Here is a 25,783-nt window from a genome sequence, read left to right as displayed (position 1 = left end):
CTGTTTACTTCTCGTCTCGCACATTGGATCCCTTACAGTGACTCAAGATTTTCACTACAGTGTCTCTTATGAACGATACAGTGTTTGTGCAGTGCAGGGTTAGAGTGTCAGTGTGTTACAGTGCTGTGTTGCATTATGTTAGTGTCCTTGCCAACATTTTTTTTAGGACATTTGAACTCTGGCGCCATTTTCTCAGCAGCCCCAACACACGTCCTCCCTCTTTCATGCATCGATGGTGACTGAGGCCCGAGGCTCTCGCCCAGAGGCACGCTCACTCACCCCACCCGCCTCCCCTCGGATAGCAACACACTCGCTCATCACACCCAACTGCCGCTTATTTCACAAGCTCACTGACAAATATTGTAATTTTTAACTCTCCAAAGTGATTTCTTTCGCTCACATACAGCGATTTGGATATTTTTCTGGATCTCTACAGATTTCAAGCTTTCTTACGACACCAAACTCAATATGGCTGAGCAAGAGGAGCAGCTAATTGATTTAATGGATCAGACAGAGGATCAGACGGAGGATCAGGCAGAGGATCAAACGGAAGGTCTGACGACGGACGAGGTACCTTTGCACCTCCCCACTGCTGATGAAGATACCAGCACTCTCCCTCCTCCCCTGACTCCCAATAGGTCAGGAGACCATAATAATGATATACTTCATCTCATCCATTTTCTACAGACTTCCAGCCTGCAAGAACAAGACCGGCGACGACAAGAGGAGCAGACCTTCAGACTACAGATGGAACAATCAAGACAGGAAGACAACCAGCGGTTCATGTCCCTTTTCTCCTTGCTATCAGGACAGATTGCGGCATCGCAACCCCAGCAACCTAACCCCATAATTGCACCTCCTGTTACACTTGTTCCCCCAACCCCTGACTTCTCAGTGCATACACCTACAACTTCTAGCAAGCCTACGGTCCATCCCCCACCTCTCTTGCAACAAGATGCAACGTATCAAGCGTTTCGCCAATGGAGACTGCGTTTTGAGGATTATGCAGCATTAGTTGGACTTGATAGATTACATCAAACTTCCCAGCTGATTCACCTGAGAACCTGCATCTCCCTGGACGTCCAGCGCCTGCTTACGCATACACTGGGCATCCCTCCCAACACATCACTTTCCCTTACAGAGGTGTTGGATACACTGCAGAATCACTTTCGCAGCCTTAGAAATGAAGCCACACGACGCAGGGAATTGTTGTCCTGTAAACAAGCTGTCGGAGAATCATTTGCAGACTACTACGCACGCCTCAAGGATCTCGCTGATGAAGTGGACTTATGCACTGGCAACCCCACCTCTTGCACTGAACGGCAATTGCCGATGGTAATTTTGATGGGTGTGAGAGACGAAGAGTTAATACAACGCCTTATCCCCCTCCAACCCTCATCTACCCTCGCAGAGTTTGTGACATGCTGCCGCTCCTACGAATCTACACGTGCAACTGCATCAGCCATTGCATCTTCCCCTAGCCAAGTCAATGCAGTATCTACATACAAGAAGAACCAGCGTCTACAGAAGAGGACTTCTCATCGATCTCCTGATCAACGCTCTCACCAGTCTGATAACAGTGACCCTTGTCAATATTGCTCTCGCAAACACGATTCTGGACAATGCCCAGCCACTGGTGCATCGTGCAATAACTGTGGACGAACAGGTCATTGGCCCCGCACTCAGAAATGCCCTGCTAAGGAAGCTCAGTGCAATAACTGCAAGAAACAGGGACATTTTGAGAAGATGTGCATGTCTACCAAGAAAAATCAGACTGGATATACAGCTTCACCTCCTACTAATAAGTCAAACACCAGCTGCCGTTTTGTGGGTGATAACTCGGGTAGTGAGTCCCCCACACCAGTCACTGTCTCTCTGTCATTTGGCGATATATCATCACATATCCAGCTCATCCCCGATACAGGAGCAGACATCACAGTGATTGGCACCATACATTTGGATGCACTCGGCATACCTCGGGCAAGCCTTGAACCTCCACCCATGACAGACGTTGTGACAGCAGATGGATCCCCCATGACACCGGCTGTAGGATACTTCCAGGCAAAACTTCGTCTTGGCAACAAGTCTTGCTCAGCAACCATACATATTCATGAGGATATCCAGACTCCCCTCCTCTTTCGTGAACATTGCCGAGCCCTTGCCATAGTGTCACCGGACTTCCCGAAGCCTATCCTCAAGGTAACACATGTCAACAGATGCGCTCAGTTTCCTGCCTCCGCCATGACGTCACCTGCAGCTATTAAGGACTATTTTCTTCGGCACTTCAGCGACGTCCTCATATCCAAGAAGGATCTACAAACCCAGCCACTAAAGAAAATGGCAGGCTCACCAATGAGGATTCACCTGAAACCTGGCGCTACACCCTTCGCTGTCCATACGCCCAGGCCCATTCCGTTTGCTCTCAGAGATCAAGTGAAAGAATAACTTGACTCCTTGGTGCAACAAGGAATCATCAGACCAGCAGGCGACGAACCCTCTGAATGGTGCCATCCCATGGTCTTGGTACCCAAGGACAAAGGTGTGCGCATCACTGTGGATCACACCCATCTAAATTCTCAAGTAGCCCGCCCTACACACCCATCACCAACACCCCATGATGCTGTCCGCAATATCTCTCCTACTGCGAAGTACTTCACCACAGCGGATGCCCTGCATGGCTATTGGCAAATGGAGTTGGCAGAAGAAGACCGCCACCTGACTACATTTATAACTCCGTACGGAAGATTCCAGCACTGTCGTGGGCCAATGGGATTTTCAGCAACAGGTGATGCATACTGCCTCCGTGGAGATATGGCACTACAAGGTGTTCCCAACTGTGTGAAAGTTGTAGATGATATCCTCCTTTCCGACGAGGATCTCCCTTCCCACCTACAACACGTGCACCAGATGCTGACAATATGGCATAACCCTCAACAAGGATAAGTTCACTGTAGCCGCCCCTAAAGTTAACTTTTGCGGTTATGTCTTATCATCCGATGGTATTGCAGCAGACCCTGACAAGGTATCAGCTATACAGGACTTTCCTACACCATCTAACGTGACAGATGTCAGGTCGTTTATGGGTCTTGTCAATCAACTTGCCGACTTCACTCCAGACATCGCAGCAGCAGCACAGCCCCTACGCCCACTTATGAGCCCCAAACGCTCATTCGTCTGGACGCCTGACCATGAGCGAGCATTTAAGAAAGTCAAGGCAGCTCTGACTTCACCTCCTGTCCTAGCACCCTTCAATCCTGCCTCGCCTGTAGTTCTACAAACAGATGCCTCACGCCTATATGGTCTCGGTTATGCCCTACTTCAAGATAACGGCCGAGGTCAGATGCGTCTCGTCCAGTGTGGCTCTCGTTTCCTTACGGATACTGAGACTCGTTACGCCACCATACAGCTGGAGCTACTTGCAGTCACTTGGGCTATAGCTAAGTGCCGCCTCTACTTGTCCGGACTTCAGCATTTCACCTTAATGACTGATCATCGTCCCTTGATACCGATTCTCAATCACTACACTCTGGATGCTATTGAGAATCCACGCCTTCAACGTCTCAAGATGAAAGTGGCCCCCTACATCTTCACTACAGTATGGCGCGCAGGGAAACAACTTTGCATACCAGACGCCCTGTCTCGCTCCCCAACCAGTCGCCCCACACCTGAAGATGAAGAAGAATGCACTACTTCGACTGCACATGTCAGGCGTATCGTTGCCAGCACCGCCACTTCTACTGACGACCAGGCAACAGGACCCATCATCGAAGAGGATAAGTCTCTACAAGAAATCCGCATGGCCGCATCTCAGGATCAAGATTACAGTCGTCTCGTTCACTACGTATCCAATGGCTTTCCCACCAACCACTATGATCTCCACGCTTCCGCCCTCCCGTATTGGAAGTTGCGGGACAACCTTTACGCGGATGGAGAGTTGGTATTGTACGGACCCCGGATCGTCATCCCTGCAGCCCTCCGTCGACGCACCTTGGAACGACTCCACGACAGCCACCGAGGGATTGAAGCTACTCGACGTCGTGCAATGCAGACAGTATTCTGGCCAGGCATCAATGCAGATATTAAGAGTAAAGTAGAAAGCTGTGAGGCCTGCCAACAGCTTCTCCCTAGTCAGCAACAGGAACCTTACATGTGTGACGACCACCCATCCCGGCCCTTTGAAAGCGTGTCGGCTGACTTCTTCCACGTAGCAGGGAAATCCTTCCTTGTTATTGCAGATAGACTTTCAGGCTGGCCTGTGGTTGTTCCCTGTGGACGTGACACAACTACAGCCAGAGTTACAAGAATGTTCTGTGTTTTCTTCCGCGAGGTTGGTGTTCCACTCCGCTTACGAACTGATGGAGGACCCCCATTTTCCAGCCACGACTTCAAGCAATTTGCTGACCGCTGGGGAGTTCATCACATCATCACATCTCCACATTACCCTCAGTCTAATGGACACGCAGAAGCTGCCGTGAAAGCTGTGAAACACCTTATTCTCAAGACCGCCCCATCCGGAAACATAGATTGTGAAGCCTTTGATAGAGGACTGATGGAGCTTCGGAATACACCGAACCCTGCTGGACGCTCCCCTGCGCAGATTCTCTATGGCCATCCTCTCCGCACTTGTGTTCCAGCCCACCCCAGATCATTCAAAGAGGAGTGGCAAACCAAGACCGAAGATTACGACCGCCGCACTGCTGCCCAAACCGACCAGGCTGTAAGCCTTTACAACTCTCATGCCCGCCATCTACCCAAGCTCACCATCGGCCAACGAGTGAGGATACAGGATGCAACGACGCTTCGATGGGACAAGATTGGTACCGTGATGGGCCGAGGAATGGCCAGAAGGTATGAAGTACGCCTTCCAAGTGGTCGTGTATGGTTTCGAAACCGACGACATTTACGCCCAGTGGCTAATATAAGTGATGACACCTCTCCCCAAGACCCTGTGTCCCCTTGTTCTGGCCAGGAAAGAGAGCCATCATCCGAACCCTCCAATATCCCTCGTCATTCACCTCGACTAGCTCAGAGAAATTACTGTTCCGCTCGAGACACTGCTACGAGCGTAAAGGGGGAGGGAGGTGTATAGATATCTAATATTATGCCGTATATTATTTACATTACGTACAGTTATGAACATTACATTTGCTTTATTATTATTTCGTAGAAGAATGATATTTATTTCCATTTATCTTTTCCCATTACATATATTGTGAGACCACTTTATCATTATGTATCGTGGCAACAATGTAATTAGATGTGTCAACACTGCTTTTCTTTCCGCCATATGCATATAATAGTCAGTCATTGTTCAGTGGTCACTGTATCGACAAGCATGGGCCTGCTTCCCGCTGCTTGTCACATTTATGTCCGTTTATCTTCATTATACAAGATTTTAAAGAACCTACTATTTTAAATTGTCACCCTCCATTACATTTATTACATGGATGTATGTGGCAGTATCACACACAGCGAACAGTAGATTCGTTGATTCCAAAATGGCGCACTGCAGCCGCGTAGCTTCTACCGTCTTTCAACATATCGAGAAGCGTAACCTTCTCAGCAATCGTCATCATCCTTCGGTGGCGTTTAGGCTCACTACCAGCCTCAGTAGAAGCAGAACGCTTGGGAGGCATTGTACAGTAGGATTTAACAGAAAGTTCAACTTAAAACAGTCGCACACAGCACAGATTAAACTTCACAAACTTAAGAGCGTCTACTCAGCGATACGCCGTAAGAGAAAGTGGACGACCCGGGCCCGCGAGAACCTAGATGCTGCGGGTTGGAGATGCGGGCAAAACACCAATCACAGGCTAGATAACAAAACTTGAGTTCTGATTCGTCATCTATCAGCGCTTGAACCAATCACAACCCGTCTTATATGATGCGTAGGTTACCAACTCAAAGTACAAGATACCCCGCGTATACCGTACGTACAGTATTAATAATAATAAATAATGATGATAATACAGTAATAATAATGATAATAATAATAACAATAATAATTTTATTAACAACAACAACAATAATAATAATAATAACAATAATAATAATAGCTTTACGTATGTTATTTTATTCTTTTGTAGGATGTGTCTCTCTCTCTATCTCTCTCTCTCTCTCTCTCTCTCTCTCTCTCTCGTACGCTTATTCGAAATGTGATTTTTGCAACAATGAATATTATTGGATGCAGCTACGTACGTATACATACAAAAGATTCATGGAAAAGAAGCACATCCATTACATTTGTAGTACTGTACAGTAGTAGCCATCAGCAGCCTTACACCATTCTAATATGGTATGACTGCATCTGATTTGCGTTTCATGTTCGATTTAATTTTACTACGTACTGTAGTACAGTACAGTACTGAATTATCGTATGATAATACTGTAATACAGTACAGTAATAATAATAATAATAATGATAATAATAATAACAATAATAATTTTATTAACAACAACAACAACAACAATAATAATAATAATAACAATAATAATAATACAGTAGCTTTACGTATGCTACAGTATTTTATTCTTTTGTAGAATGTGTCTCTCTCTCTCTCTCTCTCTCTCTCTCTCTCTCTCTCTCTCTCTCTCTCTCTCTCTCTCTCTCTCTCTCTCTCTCGTACGCTTATTGGAAATGTGATTTTTGCAACAAAGAATATTATTGGATGCAGTACTACGTACGTATACATACAAAAGATTCATGGAAAAGAAGCACATCCATTACATTTGTAGTACAGTAGTAGCCAACAGCAGCCTTACACCATTCTAATATGGTATGACTGCATCTGATTTGCGTTTCATGTTCGATTTAATTTTACTACGTACTGTATACAGTACTGTATTATCGTATGATCACATTCTCTTTTCGTGTTTTATTTCTTTCTGTGCTGAATTATATATCATATGTAATGCAATGAACAATCAGTAAGAGCAGATATTACTAATTACAGTATTAATGGAATTACAGGTAACGAAATACTGTATCGTATTTGGGGGTCTTCAGATTTCGCGGTATTTTCGAAATTTCCGGAAAATCCGCGATATGTATATATATATGGGTTATGGAAAAAACCCGCGAAGTGGTGAATCCGCGATGGTCGAACCGCGAAGTAGCGAGGGTTCACTGTACAGTAATACCTCGAAATATGAGTGTCCCAACATACAAGAAATTTGAGATACGAGGAAAGTTTCAAGCAAATTTTTACCCCGAGATACGAGACAAATTTGAGATACGAGGCGGTTCCCTATGCGGCCGCTAGGTGGCCGAATGTGCGAGAAGCTGCTCACGAGGACAGCATCTCTCTCTCTTTTCTGTCGGATCTCCGTCGCGTAAAGTTATCTCCGAGCATTGGCTGTAGTGTTTGCATTTTTTACGTGTTTTTTGCATTTATCAGTACAGAATTAAGTGAATAAGCAATGGGTCCAAAGCAAGCGAATGCAAACAAAGGTATGAAAAAGAAAAACCGTATAATGACAATCAAGATAAAGCATGAAATAATAAAAAAACATGAGAGTGGTGTACAAGTGACTGAGCTGGCTCGCCAATATGAGAGGAGTATATCACCAATATGTACCATTCTCAATCCGAAGGATGCTATTAAGAAAGAAATCAGAGACATGTTAGCGAAGTGGCAGGAGTTTTCTGATTTTATGGAAAAGAGGCACCCGGACAAGTTGGCGTGTGGTCTTGCGTTAGCCTTTTGTGACGACACTTGTGTACGTCATTTTCGTAATATTTTGAAGGGGAGACTAAAGCAAACTTCCCTAGATAGGTTCCTTTTACAAAGGCCGGCAAAAAGTGAAGGTGAAAGCATGTCAAAAAGCAAGGCAAAAAGAGCCAAGCCGAAAGAGGAAAAGTAGAAAAATTAAAATGAAAACAAAATTAGAATTAAGTTTAGTGTAACGTAAGATTAACATTTATTTTTTTAATTGTGTGTGTACAGTAAGCTAATTTCATTTAAGTTAGATTTAAAGTTTTAAGTTATGTTACGTAGTGTTACAAAAGTTCTCTCTCCCTCCTCCGCACACAACGCTGTTAGACGTCTGTCTCGAAGGTAAGAACTCCATAATAATGTCACATTTTATTGCAGATCATAACCAGTACTTAGGTATTTGTTATTTCGTGAGCATAGAATGTGAATTAGAACAATTAAAAACATGTTTTTTTCCACTGTAATATGCTGTTTTTAGGTGTTTTTTCAGAGGGTGGGAACGGATGAATTTTTATTTAGTTACAGTAATACCTTGAGATATGAGCGTCCCAACATACGAGAAAATTGAGATACGAGGAGAGTTCCGAGCAAATTTTTGTCCTGAGATACGAGAAAAATTTTGAGATACGAGGTAGTTCCCTATGCGGCCGCCAGGTGGCCGCGTGTGCGAGAGGCTGCTCATCAGGACAGCATCGCTCGGTCTTTCCCATTGGATCTCCGTCGTGTAAAGTTATCTCCGAGCATCGGCCGTAGTGTTTTGTTTTTTTACGTTTTTTTTGCGTTAATCAGTGCATAATTAATTAAATAAGCAATGGGTCCAAAGCAAGCAAGTGCAAACAAGGGTAGTGAAAAGAAAAAGCAATGCCAATGGAGATGAAGCATGAAATGATAAAAAAACATGAGAGCGGCGTAAGAGTGACTGAGCTGGTGCACCAATATGAGAGGAGCACATCGACTATATGTACCATCCTCAAGCAGAAGAATGCTATAAAGAGCACCAAGCCTTCCAAAGGAGTAACCATCTTCTCCAAGCTGCGTAGTGATATTCACGACGAGATGGAAAGGCTTCTTTTAATATGGATAAAGGAGAAACAGTTGGCGGGAGATAGCATGACCGAGACGATCATATATGAGAAGGCCAGCAGAATCTATGATGACTTGAAAGGGAAGCAAAATCCTCAAGAAAATATACTGTCAAATATAAACTAACAATGAAGGCGAGAAAACAAACAATATTCATAGCCTCTGTTCTGTTTGGAACCAGGAAAAGATGTACAGTATTCGAAACTGGAGGAAACAAAAGGGAAATCTGGTGGGAACCTATGAATGCACAAATTGCATAATTAAATGTAAATACAGAATTTTGATATAAGATAAAGTTACAGTGTCTGAAAACAGGGACTATAGTTTTTTTATAACACGATATAGATAATTTCCATAGCTTTATTATCAAGCACCACAGAGCTAAAAACAATATAAATTATTGTGCATCAGCAACATGAATGAAACTCCGGTTAACTTCTATGTGCGATTCAACTCAACAGTATAAAACAAGAGAAGTATTTTGAATAAAACTATTAAAATTAATATGCTAATTGGTAAATTGTGTAATTAAATGTAAATAAAGAATTTTGAAGATAAAGTTACAGTGTCTGAAAACAGGGACTATAGTTTCTTTATAACACGATATAAATAATTTCCTTAGCTTTATAATCAAGCACCACAGAGCTAAAAAAATATAAAATTATTGTGCATCGGCAACATGAATGAAACTCCAGTTAACTTCTATGTGCAATTCAACTCAACAGTATAAAACAAGAGAAGTATTTCAAATAAACCTATTAGAATTAATATGCTAATTGGTAAATGATAGATCAAGTAACAATTGTTTCTTTTAGGAAATATGAAATATCATTTGGTAGTTTGCCTTAATTAGCTGATTTGGAAAGCGTAGAGGAATGTCGAATTTTGATCGACTTATAAATGTAAACAATAGAAAAGATTATAATTCTCTATGGTTTTATTTATAAATAACTATACTGAAATGTGAATATTAAATCCAATATTATTGTATACACTTAAGTATAATCAAAATCCAGTTCAGTTCAAATATAGCTGTATTTTTACTACAGTAAATGGATGCACAATTGGAAACGCTACCAAGTAGCCAGTAGTGAAAAAATAATTGAGAAAGGGCTGCCAACCAAGCGGCTAGTAGCGAAAATAATGCCGGTTAACTGATGTTTCCGGATTATATATAGCCAAGTTAGCGATGGTCAACCTTTAAAATCATGTAAAAAATGCAAGATATCTAATGCTATGGATGGTACTGAGGATGATGTCTTCCTACAATAGCAAGGACAAAGACGACATTGACTCACCGGATTCGGACTGGAATCCATACGATGACGGAATTTGCAACAAATCACATGATATGTTTGATAAACTTTTTGATACAGAAAGGGATAGATGTGAAAAGTTTGATGGCTTTTACCTCCAAAATAATAATAAATGTTTAATGAAAAACCATGAAAAAATATAAAAGCTAATATGAACGCTCCAAGTCTTTTGTTTACGTGTGCTGCTCATCTGATCAGAACACTTGCAATTTACGAATGCATTTTACTGTGGAATTATCAGGTAGGTGGTTTTATTACATTATTAGTGTAGCATTGTAGAGTGAATTGTTTCAAATACAAATATCTACATCGATAGTTAGCACAACGAGGCAATTATCAGCTTAGGCTAGGCTATGGTATCTAGTTATCGGTACGGATACATCACAGGATTAAAGGTTCCTTTTTTGTTACTGGGGTGATTTTTTGGGTTTAGAGGGTCATCTTATACGCCGAAATATGCGGTATACAGTATTACAGTATTTATATTGTTACTGCTGTTAAACTCATGCTACTTGTTAATTTTTCTTTGTGGGGAGCAGGCAGTAGGTTTTAGCTATGTAAATTTTGTGCATGCCAGGAACAATAAGTAGAGATTTGTAAAGCCAAGAGCATCAACTATACCCTAATACAGTAGTATATCGTGGACAACAGAGTCTAGTGTAAAGTTGGTGTATGTGGGTAAAGCAGAATGAAATATTATATTTATTAGGTAGTCTACTAAAGTACTCTACATTTAAGAACATAAAAACAATCAAATAAAGTTATGAACCAATGTAGAACAAGACTTGAAATTTCAAGACGTTTCAACCTTCACCTCAACATGCATTCACTACATCTGGTCTGCTTTTTAAATTTAGTAATTATTAGACTAAGTGAAAATAATTTAAAAAATAATGATGGATAAATCACTTGATAAGATACTACTACGAGAGAGTTATAGGGTCTTTTAAAGACTGGCCTGACAGTTTAATGCTGGGTCCTTCTTTAGATATACTTCTTTTATCTGCTAACTCATATACCAAATAATAATAATTATTATTACTAGCTAAGACAACATTTGTCGGAAAAGTAGAATGTTATAAGCCCAAGGGCTCCAACAGGAAAAAAAAATAGTCCATTGAGGAAATGAAGTAAGGAATAAATAAACTACAAGAGAAGTAATGAACAATTAAAATAAAATATTTCAAGAACAGTAACAGCATTAAAACAGATATTTCATATATAAACTATAAAAAGAGACATATCAGGTTATTCAAGATAAGAGCATTTTCTGCTTGTTTAAACTTTTGAAGTAGGCATATTCCTAGCACAATTTCCTCTGGTGACCCTCTTAATGAGAGAATGCCTTGATGAAGTCATTGAGCTTCAGCACGGCATTTCATTCCCGTGCTGAATCTTGGTGACGGGCAAGAGGGCTTTCGAACTTTGGGAAATTGCTCCCCCAGTTCGAATCTAAATTTCTCTCTTTCATCTTTTTCTTCTGCTTAATATTACTTTGACCTTCTCCTAATTTTATCAACTTTTTCATCTTGCTGTCCTATATCTATGATTATTATTTTTCTTAAGTTATATATTATATATGTAGATGTATGCATATATATATTTATTTATTTTATTTGTTCATTTATTTATTTATCTATTTATTTTTCTATTTTATTTAAATGGCGTGGATATTTCCACATTCGTTATTACTGCCTGCATAGATGAATGGGAGAAGGGATCACGGTTGGGAGGTATTCGCATTCAAAGCTATATATGAGAGTATTGGATGATCTCAGCCATCCCAAAGATGGTTTGAACCTTTTTGGCGGAACTACTCTCAAGGGTTGGGTCATCGGAATCCAGGGGGATCCAATCCTTGAGGTGGGACTCTTGGATTTTGGCCGGAAGCCCATCATTACAGATATGGGGAGGATGATTCCCTATTTCCTTGGTATTAGTCCTAACAGGCGGGTTTAGCTTACACCTGTGCCTCTATATCTGTTTTGATGCTATCCTTCGGGTAGGGTATGGAGTGGACCATCTGGGAAGTATACTCTCATTGTGCCGATAGTGGAGAATACAAATTTCCTTTCCAACGTATGATACTTTCTTATAATTCTCAAACAGGTAAACCAACAAAACAACAACAAAAAACATGAAAATCCCACCCTTAAATATGGACCCTTCATATACTGACTCCCCATCCCCTGGATTTGCTGACTCCCCCCCGGCACTGTTGACGACTTCTGCTACTGTAATTAAGGAAAATTCTGTCGACGACCTTCGAACTAAAAAGGACCACTCTACTGATGTTAAAAAATCTAGCAATTTGGGTAACACAGGGAAACTACGATTCCTTCATGTTTCCCAAATCCCATTAGAGACAAATTATGATGATATATATAGAGCATTTGAGTGCTATGGATTGATAAAGGAAATAAGGATGAGACTCGGAGATGAAAAATGGGACTCTTGGATATCTTTTGAAAGTCATGAAGCGTTTAATGCCATAAGTAATATTAGTAGTATCAAAATTAACGAATTGAACATCATGGGAGCTCTCTGTGATAAGGTCCCAAAGGAATTGGATGTGTACAAACCTGCTGATTGGTTTGAAAAAGACAGAAATGTACCCATGCCTTCACAGAGAAAACCCAAACTACCAATGTGGCTCTTAGCTGAACCTAAAGGGATAATAGGGAATTATTTTAAGATATGTAAGTTTATCCAAAAAAAAGTAGGAACCATAGCACCTGGAGATATATCTTGTTTTGGGAAGAATAGTTATCTCATCCATGCCAAATCTTCGACTCAGTCTACAATACTATCTAACTTACAGACAGGCAGTGATGAAATTACATTGAAAATGAAACCTCATCTAAATTTTAGTTATGGAAGGGGAGTGGTCTTTAATAAGGACCTGTACGAATTTACAGAGGAGGAGATACTTTCTATGTGTCCATTAAATGTATGGAAAGTGCATAAGGTTCCTGGAACTTCAATGATTATACTTACTTTCCAGGATGCTGATGTACCTTTCCATATTTTTATTGAAAATGAAAGGATTAAAGTTCGGCCTTTCAAACAAAAGCCCCTGCAATGTTTTAATTGTTTTAAATTTGGACACCCATCCAAAGTTTGCAAAAATGGAAAAATGTGTGGTATTTGCTCCAAAACTTATCATGGAGAATGTACACTTGAGGCCAGGTGTTCAAATTGCAATTTGAATCATAAATCAACTGATAGGAGATGCGAACTGTATAAGTTGGAGGAAGCTGCCCTAAACAAATCAAGTTTAGAACACATAAGTGTGGGACATGCAAAAAGACTGTTGAATAAATCAACCAGCTATGCAAAGGCCTTAAAATCAAAGGTAAATTTACCACAGGAGACATCAACCCCACCTAGCACTGCCAGTAATCCTAAGAAAAGAAATACAACCTCTGATAATAAAGTACTGCATGACCATGTAATCATATTGCCTTCTGAGGCTCTGCCACAGTGTATTAAAGATGGGTCATTGCCCATTTCTGTACAGCCTTCATCCCCCATTACCAACAATAGTACTAACCTCTCTCAGGCCATGTCCTTGCCTGATTTGATGGAGATGCCACCTGACACCAAGTTACCAGGTGCACCTGTATTGGGGAAGGTGCAAAAACCTGGTCACTCACCACCTACTAATCGGAAAAGAGAGAGACCTCCATCTCTCTCGCCCCCTTCCATAAGAAATATCAAAATTACGATGTCAAATAAATATGATGATTTGTCTGTTGATATTTCTGATCTGGAAGTCAATTTGAATAGATCGGAAATTCAAGTGGAGGTCCACCAACCTCCTCAACAATCAGATCAAAAAGACAAAAAGAAAATCATAAATGCTAAACCCAATCTATCAAGACCCTCTTTAATAAAACCACCTAAAAATAGTATTAGATCAAAAACTGCTAATGGGAAGACTCCATCCAAGGGGTCTACCAAATTATAAACCATAGTTTTTTCCTCCATTTTGGAATGGAATTGTCAGGGTTTAAGGGCCAAATATGAAGAACTTAAGCTCCTTATTCATGAGCATTCCCCCATAATTATTTGTCTACAGGAGAGCAAACTTGATCATAATACCCCTTGTCCTCACGAATATATTAGTTATAGGACACCATATGATCACCAAGTGGGGAGCCATGGCGGAAGTCTCATACGTTCATCGAGATGTTCCCCAAGTTTCTCTGTCTATTCGTACACCTCTGCAGGCAGTGGTTGTACAGACTGACATAGGGTGAAAATATACAATTTGTTCGCTGTACTTGCCTCCAAATGATAACATTTTGTATGATAACTTAGTGGAGGTGATTCAACAACTCCCTCAACCTTTTCTTTTACTTGGAGATTTGAATGGTAGACATCCTTTGTGGGGTGATGTTTTAGCAAACACGAGGGGAAATATCATATCATCAATTGTAGAAAATGAAGATGTGGGACTCCTTAATACAGGAGAGCCCACACACTTTCATGTCCAGACAGGTACCTTGTCATGTATTGACCTATCAATCGTAAGCTCTAATTGCCTTCTCGACTTCGATTGGAGAACATTAGATGATTGGCATACTAGTGATCATGCACCAATCATTATAAACACTAACAATGGTCCACCTTTACAGAGATCGCCACGATGGAATCTTGACAAGGCGGACTGGGATAAATTTCGTAAGCTAAGCGAAATTGAGGGGATGCAGGACAGGTTGAAAATATCGATGATGCCATAGACTTACTGAATGGAACTCTCCATACAGCAGGAGTCAATTCAATTCCTAAAACAACAGGGTTATTCAAACGACGACCAGTCTCTTGGTGGTCTTCAGAACTAACTGCCCTCCACAGAGCCACAAGAAGATCTCTAACACGATTGCGTAGACGCAGAACTGATGAGAATTTAATTATGTACAAGAAATGTAGAGCACAGTTCCGTCGTGCCATGAAAGAAGTAAGGCGCCAGTCATGGATGTCTTTTGTTTCCTCCATTAACAGTAGAACACCACCATCTTCTGTGTGGAGGAAAGTAAAAAAGATAGCTGGCAAATTCACCCCCAACCCACCACCAGTGTTGAAGGTGAATGGTCAGTATGTAACTGAAGCAAATGATGTTAGCAATGCCCTGGCTAATCATTTTTCAAATGTATCCAGCAAGTGTGAAGGAGCCCCTGGTCACCAGTATAGGAGCATTGAAGAAAAGAAAATTTTAAATTTTGCAACAAGAAGGGAAGAGTCGTATAATTCTCCTTTCACTGAAAGAGAATTTGATTCCGCACTTGCTCATTGCAATGATACAGCCCGTGGACCCGATGGAATTCCATATGCAATGATTAAACATGTACATTTTAATACAAAGCTATTAATTTTAAGCATTATTAATAGAATATGGCATGATCATAGTTACCCAAGTGTTTGGGAACTAGTCATTATTTTAGCCTTTTTAAAACCCGGTATAGACAAGTTTTTAGCAGCAAACTATCATCCTATTGCATTGACATCTTGTTTATGTAAAATCATGGAGAAGATGGTCAATGCAAGGCTGATGTGGTACCTTGAAAAGAAAGGTATTTTATCATCGATTCAATGTGGATTCTGAAAAATGCACTCAACGACTGATGTGTTGATACGACTTGAGTCTTCTATTTGTGAAGCCTTTGCTTCCAAACAGCACCATGTTACAGTATTTTTTGACCTTGAAAAGGCATATGATACCACATGGAGATATGGTATACTTAAAACCATTCATGATTTGGGATTGAGAGGAGTGCTGCCACTATTTATTCAGGCATTTCTTTCACATAGAGTTTTTCAAGTGAGAGTTGGGGGAAACTCTATCAGAGAGTAAGTGCCAGGAAGGAGTTCCTGAGGGTAGTGTGCTGAGTGTAACCCTTAGCAATTAATGGGATATCCTCAGCCATTCCCCAGGATGTTCTCTCAACATTATTTGTGGATGATCTCTCCATATCATTTGCTGGAGCCAGAATGGCAATGGTCGAGAGAAAACTACAGCTCTCAATTGACAAAATTATCCAGTGGGCCGATATGAATGGATTTAAGTTCTCGACAAGTAAAACTACTATTGTACATTTCTGTCGTATCCGGGGAGCACATCCAGACCCGGATATATACATCAAAGGTCAACGGATCCCATGTGTATCGGAAGCCAAATTTTTAGGTTTGATATTTTATTGTAGACTTACATGGGTTTCTCACCTAAAAGCGTTGAAAGCTAAATGTGTTGGAGCTCTGAATATTTTAAAAGTATTGTCCTATACATCATTGGGGGGCGGACCGCAATACTATTTTAAAATTATACAAGACCTTGATTTTTTCCAAAATTAGTTATGGATGCGAAATATACTCCTCAGCCACCCCAAGCCGGTTAAAAATATTAGATTCTATTCATCATGCAGGTATTAGATTGTCCACAGGAGCCTTTAGAACATCACCTATCACAAGTCTCCTTGTTGATGCTGGGGAGTTGCCTCTGGACATTTATCGAATCTCCTCTAATATTGGGTATTGGTTTAGATTGCAAAGACTCCCTAATTCTTTAGCCCTTCAGACTGCAAGCCTTGTAAGGCACTCAACATACTTTGAGTTGCACCCAAAATCTCTCAAACTTTTGGGTTTCGGTTGAAAAAGTTACTAAACAATCTGGATATAATTAGAATTAAGGTGCTTCCATTCAAGGTATCATCAACGCCTCCATGGAAATTACCTTATGTATCTTTTTGTAAATACTTTATTGGAGTTAATTAGAATCCAGGTCTCTTTTTATGGAACATGTTGCAGAACATAGGGGATCGACTTATATATATACTGATGGCTCCAAATCTGATACTGACGTTGGATTTGGAGTACATAGTAATAATTTTAATTGTAGAGGTGCACTTCCTATAACAGCTTCCATATTTACTGCCGAACTGTATGGCATACTAACCGCTATTGAGAAAATAGCTTTGGAAAATGAGGGTAATTTTACAATTTTTAGTGATGGAAGGAGTGTTCTTCAAGCTTTAGAAGTTTTAATTCTAGTAACCCTATAGTTTTAAAGATTTTAGAATGGCTTTATATTATTGGACGGAGAGGTATAACAGTTCGATTTTGTTGGGTTCCAGCACATGTAGGTGTGTCTGGAAATGAGAAGGCAGATTTACTGGCGAAGAGTGCGGCATCCGAGTTGCTACCAAGGAGGTATCCCATTCCCTGTAATGATTTCCTACCTTACATCAAGAAAATGGTTTGTAATAAATGGCAACAGCACTGGGATAGTCAAGGTGGCAATAAAATGAGGGAAGTAACAAATATCATATCACCTTGGAGGTATAATATGATGCCTCGAAAATGGGAGACGACTCTTTGTCGTCTCTGTATTGGTTACACACGGTTGACACACGAGTTTCTGCTGAAGGGCCAACACCAACCGTATTGCGAGGATTGTTTAGTACCTTTAACAGTGAAGCATTTGTTGACCGAATGCCCTAATTTTACTAACTTGAGAAATTGATATCTGTTTGAGGCTCGAGGTGAGGTTGGCAGGTTCATCCTTGCCAAGATTCTTGGACATGATGTGTCCTACTATGCAAGTGGAATTTTTAGATTTATTTCAGAAGCAGGTCTTCTGAAAACTATTTAACTATTATAATGACTTCTTAACTTTGATGGCTTTAATTGAATTCTCTTTTATTTTTCGTATATAATAAATACTATCGGCGTCAATGACCTTAGATGTCAGGATGCCAGAAAACTTTGTCAATCAATCAATCCTCTGGTGACAACTCTATGCATGATACACCTTACACTCACTTTGTGCGTAGCTCTTGTAACTGCTCAACAGGTATTTCCTGACATGGTAAACGTTAAAAAGACTCTTTACATATGAGAAAGAGATTTAATGGTAAAATAGATAACTTTTGCTTTAAGATGTTCCGCAACATACGGTACATTCACTGGCCATGTATGTGTTTGTAAATACACATAATTTTACAATAGATTTTCTGTGTAACTCAAGTACTGTAATATTGATATCATTGTTCCTAGAATATGTTTCTACGCAAATACAGTCATCATTCTTTAATAGAATTATGCCTTCTGATAAGCTGGAATGGCCATTGAACATTTTAACAAGGTAAACATAGTTCCTGAGAGGTGGAGGGTCAGCCCTTCCACCTGCCAGGTGAAGCAACCCTCATTTTGACTTCGACCACAGTTCTGTACCAAGGTTCAGTCAAATCCAAATGTCCTGTTGTCTCCGGTTCCCCACTGTCACCCCCAATATCAAGAGATTCCAGAACTTCAGGTGTAGAAGAGTTTGGTAGTTAGGAGGGAAGACCACGAGCAGGGGTGGGGTGATAGGCTAGGGGAGGATGCCAAGAAGGGGCAAGACGACGGACAGGGGAAGTACCATTTGTTAGAACTGTATGGTGTGTGATGGCCAAAGAAACACAAAATTATATGTATGAACGCAAATTCAATATAATATCACACAATACGATCCTAGTTTTATGATTATAATGATTCTAACTTATATTTGCTGTGTTTTTACTATACCCTTCTCTCGAACAACTTGTCGACAAAAATTATCCATGATTAGTTTGGCAATTATTATGTCTTGACTGAAAATCTTTTGTAAACACCAGCTAGGAGTCTCTCTCTCTCTCTCTCTCTCTCTCTCTCTCTCTCTCTCTCTCTCTCTCTCTCTCTCTCTCTCTCTCTCTCTCTCTATATATATATATACAGTGTATATATATATATGTGTGTGTGCGTGCATGTGTGTATTTGTGTATCAAAAGAATGTGATTTTAAAGGCGGGGAAGGAGAAATTTTGTTTGAAAGTAATTCACTATCAATTGATCAGTATCATAATATTTTCGTCAATGATTCCAAATTATAATTACGTTGTATAGACACACTTGTTGATATTCGATGTAACATTCTAACAGAAAAGTTATTAGCTAAAATAATGAACTTTTGTATACTTTGGAAAATTTGCCCAGACTGAAAACCCCACTTATACCCAATTCCCGAGTCCAATAATAACTAATTTTTCTTAAATGGCATATCAAGTATTTCAGTAAACACTAGTTTTTGTGTGAGCAGTCAATCATCAGAGAGCAACTACAAATAATCTTCATATTTCTTTATATCCTCCCCTAGCTTACACTACGTAAGGTTCGGTTAGGTGTATTCATAGCTTTTCTTAGTCTCATTAAGTTTTTTTTTCTTTCTTTTTTTTTAAGATACGGTTCATATTGAGGTATGAACTTTTGTGCCACCACAAATGAATTCTACTGCATTTTGTAGATTCTATGAAGACAAGTCACTTAATGCTTGAAATATTTGCATGATAGAATATCTCTATGATAGTTACTGACTACATGTTAGTAACAATGAGACAAATTGGGTGAAAGCTGGGCAAATTAGGATGTCTGCATTCACTTATACAAAATGCAGTATTGTTTTAATTGCTACTATGATATGGAACACATGTTGATTCTATGTTCCCACTGAATAAGCTCTGGTTCCAGCTGTAATTTCCTGGTTAACAAGCAATTATATTCAGTTAGTATTAAAGATGGTTGATAAGAGACATCTTAATTTCATAGATGTCTTTATTTAGATTATAATATGACCCCAGGAGTATTGTGTAAAAACTAGACTACAGTGACACAATGCAGTTGCTTAGCTTACTGAATATAAATATTTGCTGAAAAGTAAAGAAAAATGTTCATTATTTTAATTCTAATTCAAGAATCATTCATATATACAATGTAAACTAAACGCCCCTTGGTTTGATGTCCATCCACCATTATTATTATTATTGTTATTATTATTATTATTATTATTATTATTATTATTACTAGCGAAGCTACAACCCTAGTTGGAAAAGAAAGAAGCTATAATCCCAAGCAGAGTGAAGTATTAACAACCACAATTCAAACGCACTCTTGTTTAGATGGCTTAGCACGTTCGTTGCTCTCCCGCTTCCCATTAACAAACCATTATTAAACATAAGTTCTCTATGGGGTTGAGGTTGCTCCCCTTTGGTGGCCAGTTTATTACCTGGATTTCTGGGTGATACTCTAACTACTGTGTTGGTATGGATGGGGCTATTATTGTGCACTAGAACGATTGAGTGTGCATTTAGAATGGCCATGGCTCACACTGTGGGAAGGAGGATATCTACATAATCATTGCTCATGAACCTTCCAAATAATCATGTAACTGCACAAATTAATACGAACTCTTTCACTCATAGCTCTTTTCTGAATATTTGTCTCATCATAGCGGGTACTCCGTCCCCTCCAGCAATGCCTTGTTCGTGCTTCCACTGATGTAAAATATTTTTCATCTGTATAGATGATAATTTTCCAAAAAGGAGTGATCAACGTTGAAATATCATAAAGGAAATCCAAGGCGACATTCCAAGTGTTTCTATGTCTTTTTCTTTATTGGTCAGTATGTGATATGAATATCATCATGGAATCTCTGTCTTGATTATTGACTGCTCACACAAACACTAGTGTTTCCTGAAATACTTATTCATATATGCTGAATTGTTGCATACCAATTGTAGAAATTCTATCTAATGAAAATGATTTGTGTTTGTGATTTCACTTTTGTGCTCTTACCTACTGAACTATATTGTGTTGTGTTATTCAACTTGTACGTTATTAGCCATGGGTTCCAAGAAAGTTGCTGATGTGAAGGAAAAGAAGAAGAGAATGCTTTCTATGGAGACGAAGCTTGAGACAATAAATAAGTATGAAGCTGGCATGCAGTTAAGTGTGATTGCTAAGGAATATGGCCGAAATCCGTTTAAGCTAGAATCTTACATCCCCATTATTTTGTGCCGAGTTCTAAATAAATAAAGCAGTATGCTTTCCAGGTATGATTTTTTTCAAGTTTAGGTAAGCCTTAAGAACATTAGGAGAAAAAAATAACATTCTTATTGTATTTATAGGCTGGAACGTAAAACACCCTCAAGGAGGAAATGTATTGAAAGAGGATTATAAAAAACAGATTCAATAAGAAAAAATTATCAAATAACTATGTTGACAATACCAAATGATAAAGGAAAATTTCAATTCTCATAACTAAATTTATATTGTAAGGAGAAAAACCAGTATAGTATCCCTCTTCACTTCAGTCCCACAATAACTAGGTTCAAAGAAAAATTTGATTTGAAAAAACAAGAAATGTTTATATGTTGGACACCCCTATATGAAAACTGTACAAAGTCCCCAGTAACAGGTAATTCAGGTAACATTCATTTTGTGAAAAAATATCACTCACGAAAGTTCAATATTGTTAATACATATGTGTGCAGCATAGATTTGTCCTTCTTCTCCTACACACTTGCTGGAAGAATAAAGATTCTTCACCAGCATCATTTCATCACAGCCAGGTTAATTCATAATAATTTTCTCTTGTCCAATCCCCTCGCACTTGGTAATTTCTGTCACTATGAAAATTCAAATGCCTGCATAATGCTTCATGTGGCGCCCAAAAACAATTGTACTTGTATTTTATTTGCTTTGAAAACTGAACAATACAGAGGTTCCATAGAAGCTAACACTCTCTCTAAATTGTGCACATTATAAACTACACTGCTATATGCAAAGTATGTCTCGATTGAGTTTACTTGTGTTTTATAAAGTGCAACTTGAATTGATACAAGAGTACAGTCAGCAGGTAAATACTTTCAATCAGAAAGGATATTACCTTACTATGGGGCTATTTTCTACCCCTATTAAGTGAGGATTTCCTGTTTGGATCATTAACTCCAATATGCTCTTTCTTGATCTGACATTGTTGTTAACCCAAGCCAGTGGCACCACATCAGACATGTAGGTGTGGGTACGTCCAGTAAATAACATTAAATATCCACGGGAAACAAAGATCTCAGTATTCAGGTGACAGCTCTTCTTAATTTTACAGTGTTTCTGTTTTTTTTTTTATAAATCTACTTGATCTTTCAAAGCCCTACTGGGTGTAGGGACCTGTTGCCAGCCATCTGTTAAGAATAAAAATAAAGGAATTTTGAGTGATAATGAACATGAGCTTATTAAATTCCTAAAACAGTCTACAGTAATCAATAGTAAACTATTACCATTACAAATAAAAAATTAAAAGGATTTTGTATTGTTCCTAAAGTCTTTCTTTTACATTCATCCCCCCCTCCCACTAGCTCTTTAGTCCATCTCAAAATTTCTCATGGCTAGCAACAACTCCCTACACTAATTATGTGCATTGCAAGTGAATATATATTACATTACAAAACATTCATTAGAAAGGTAGGATGATCAACCAAGATAAATTTAATTCATCATCCGCCCCTTCATCCCTTATCCAATTATACATATTACATTAGGTTCATCATTTGACAGTTTCATAATATGAAAAAAATGTGTTAGGATTAGACAATAAAAACTGGAAATTAGGTTATCATCCATCCCTTCTAACAATGCTCCCATGCATTTATTATTACAGGAAACATGACAGTATTACAGGCATACAGTCATAAAACTATCCAGGTAAAAAGAGAAATGACATTCATTGCAGTCCAAAATCAATTTGAAAGAATACAAAACTTATTGATTTTGGAATTACAGTACAATAAAAAAAATATTAAATCTAATATAACTTTGTCACAGTCAGGGAAAATTTGCAATTAATAAAACAATTAAGCAAACCGTGACTCAATACAGTTTTCCCCACATAAGGTGTCCCATTCCACAGCTTTTTAACTATGCCAATGTGGGAATCAAAAAGGCCTAATAAAAAAGTAATTACTGTACTATACAAAAACTTAAATAAAAAACTTCTTCTCAGTGATTAATTCAGTGGAAGATTTATAGATCTTCTTCCGAGTCTCAAAATTCTTTCTCCGGTCATGCGCCATGATTCAGCAATCTACTGGCGAGGCATGTTAATCTCTTGCAGCATCGGAGACAGGCTAAGCCGGCGACTCTCCAGGTACAAACGGTTGTCTTTAACCAATCTATAACAGAGCTGTCGGGTTCAGTTCAAATGCACCCAACTGTACCACTTAAGCGTCGAGTTCTGACCGGTGTTTTAATCTACCATCAGAATGTCGGAAAGGGTTTGAATTCTGAGGTGACTCAGGAATGGAGGACAGTTCTCTCTTTGTATTATTCGTCTGGTCAGTGAGACGAGGCCTCCACCCCATGACTCATGGCTGAACTAAAGAAAGATCAGGAACTGGACCTTTTGACCTAGTCCATGGGGGACTAAATCCCCTTGAGGTTTGATTTTCAGGCAACAGTCGGTCGTCACAATCGGGTGGCAAAAAGCCAAGAAAGTCATAGTCGGGATAACTGGACACTCTGAGTCAGAAACAGGGCTTTCTAAACTAGCAAGTCTTGACCAGTCTGGACTGGAACTCTTGGAGCCAGCAGAAAGTGGTTCCAACAACGAAATGCTGGAAAATTCCCAGAATTCCCAACTCCCTGGAGGATGAACGACACCTTCCTCTCGGAAAGAGGAGGTTAATAATTGGGGTGCTGGAAATTTTGGCACAGGAGAGTGAACCACAAATTTGGGAGTCAAAATCGGGGTTTCACACGTTTCAGTGGGGCTGTTCTCCCACAGTTGGAGGACCACATGATCTAGAAACAATTTAGGATTCAATACAGGGATCGCATCAAAATTTTCTGGGGGATATATCCAAGCATCCAGTGCTCTTTTCCTCTCATAAGTCCGATTTGGCTTAAGGATGGGCTTAGGCTGAGTAATAGTTCTAGTAGGATGGTAACTTTTCCTTTGTTGTTGGGACTTGTTATAATCTCGAAACAGGAGGTATGATGCAACTATTGCAGCCACCCCATAGGAGTCACCATCACTACTAGAACCAGAACTCTCCGAGAATTCAGAGGAAGTCGGTCTATTATCCTCAAGTCCTGGACTATTCCAAGTTTCACAGGATCAGGACCCTTTGGATACCAGAGAAAGTGCCTCTTAAGATAGACTGGAGGTTCCAGTCAGGCCTGTAACTGGATATAGTGAGCTTTTACCAGTTCATTGTCAGGCAGTCTCTGCAGCTCATAGGTGACCCTATTCTCGTGTACTTTAGTTACACGGAATACCCCCTGAAACCTGGGTATGAGCTTATTCGACATGTGTCCCAACTGGTGCACCATCTGGAGACCCAGAGAACCCTCCTTAAACAGTCTGTACCGAGGATGTCCTTCAGCGCATGGGTCTCTCGTTTCTACTGACAGCAATGGGATACTGTCAACATTGTGAGCACCCATCAGTATGATCTCAGCTGGAGTACAGCCAATCTCAGTGTGGTGAGAATGGTTGTAGCTGAGAACTGCTTGTGATAAGGTGATAAGTACTGGTCCCATTTGTGAGATTCCCCAGAAATCACCCTCAGTAACTCACCAAGGGTACAGTTCACCTGCTCCACTGCACCATTACTGGAGGGTTTATATGGAGTTGTTTTCGCATGTACAACATTGTACATCTCCAACAACTCAGTAAATTCAATAGAAATAAACTCGGGCTGTTATCAGTCCATATCCGGACTGGAACACGAGGAATAACAGGAAAAACTCAGTCTTCAAGTGCTTAGCATATACTGCTCTGCTGTCACCCACTTGGAATAATGGTCGACTACCATCAGACATCTAATAACACCTTGTATTGGTTGTTGGGAGACTCACACGGTCCAATACAATACGTCTGACACCAAAAGCATTTGTTTCGTGCAACTAGGATTATTTAGATATTTGCCAAGAGATGGTGGTTTAGGATATGTAAACATGAGTGAATAAGTAAACATTGTGTTAAAACTCACGAATTATAATATGTGTGGTAAAGGATAATAAAAGTGTAGTAACATTAGGCTGGCCTTGCTATTGTCGTTTGCCCATTACTTGCAGTATATTAATGAAAACTATTTTTTTCTGAAGGAAAGTTTTGGTTTTGCCCTCGAAAGGGATCGTCCTTTACACGAGAATGTACTATATACCATCAGCGGGATAAAGCATTATATTTCGTGATGGCGTAAAATAGCGAAACCATGCCAGATATTAAGAATGTGCTAAATTCTACAGAAATGTGACAGATCTAATGCAAAAGGCAGAAAATGGCAAATCTGGTGATGAGTCAGAGAACTCTGGTGATGAGTCAGAGTGAGATGGTAGTGGAGAGGGAAGTTGCGCGAAGCTAGCAAAGTGTAAAGGAGTGCGGACTGTTTGAAATCATCCCACCGCGAGAGTTGTATCGCAATTGAGTGAAATCCCGAAGATTAAACTCGCGTAGTGCGGGAGCTGACTGTACGGTAATACCTCAGGATACAAATTTTATTTGTTCTAGAGTGGCTTTTGTAACGTGATTATTTTTTTGTATAATGAGTCGTGTTTTACATATAAATCTCCTAATGCGTTCCAAGTCGTAAACCCAGAATGAAATAAAGCCAAATACATTAGAATCAATCAATATACCTAACCTAACTGTTAATAATTGTAAATGATGTAGATATTAGGACAGTCATGCCCGTAGAAGGTGTTGCTGCTTTTATGGCTTCCCTCTGCTCAAGGATAGTGCCTATCGTCGATGGATTTCGGCCATGCTCCTTAGAAATCACACTCAACTGCATGCTACCCTCGTACTTTTTTATTATCT

At 39.7% G+C, this 25,783-nt stretch overlaps 1 protein-coding gene across 1 annotated transcript in view; it reads left to right on the top strand.

Annotated features, from left to right (window-relative positions):
- LOC137626682 (transmembrane emp24 domain-containing protein 1-like) overlaps positions 1-25,783 on the top strand; it is a 204,999-nt gene that overhangs the window by 178,020 nt on the left and 1,196 nt on the right. The gene's annotated exons all lie outside the window — the stretch shown is intronic.

Source organism: Palaemon carinicauda, chromosome 2 (assembly GCF_036898095.1).
Source record: "Palaemon carinicauda isolate YSFRI2023 chromosome 2, ASM3689809v2, whole genome shotgun sequence".
Taxonomy (NCBI): Eukaryota; Metazoa; Arthropoda; class Malacostraca; order Decapoda; family Palaemonidae; genus Palaemon; species Palaemon carinicauda.
This window is presented reverse-complemented; position numbering and strand designations above follow the sequence as displayed.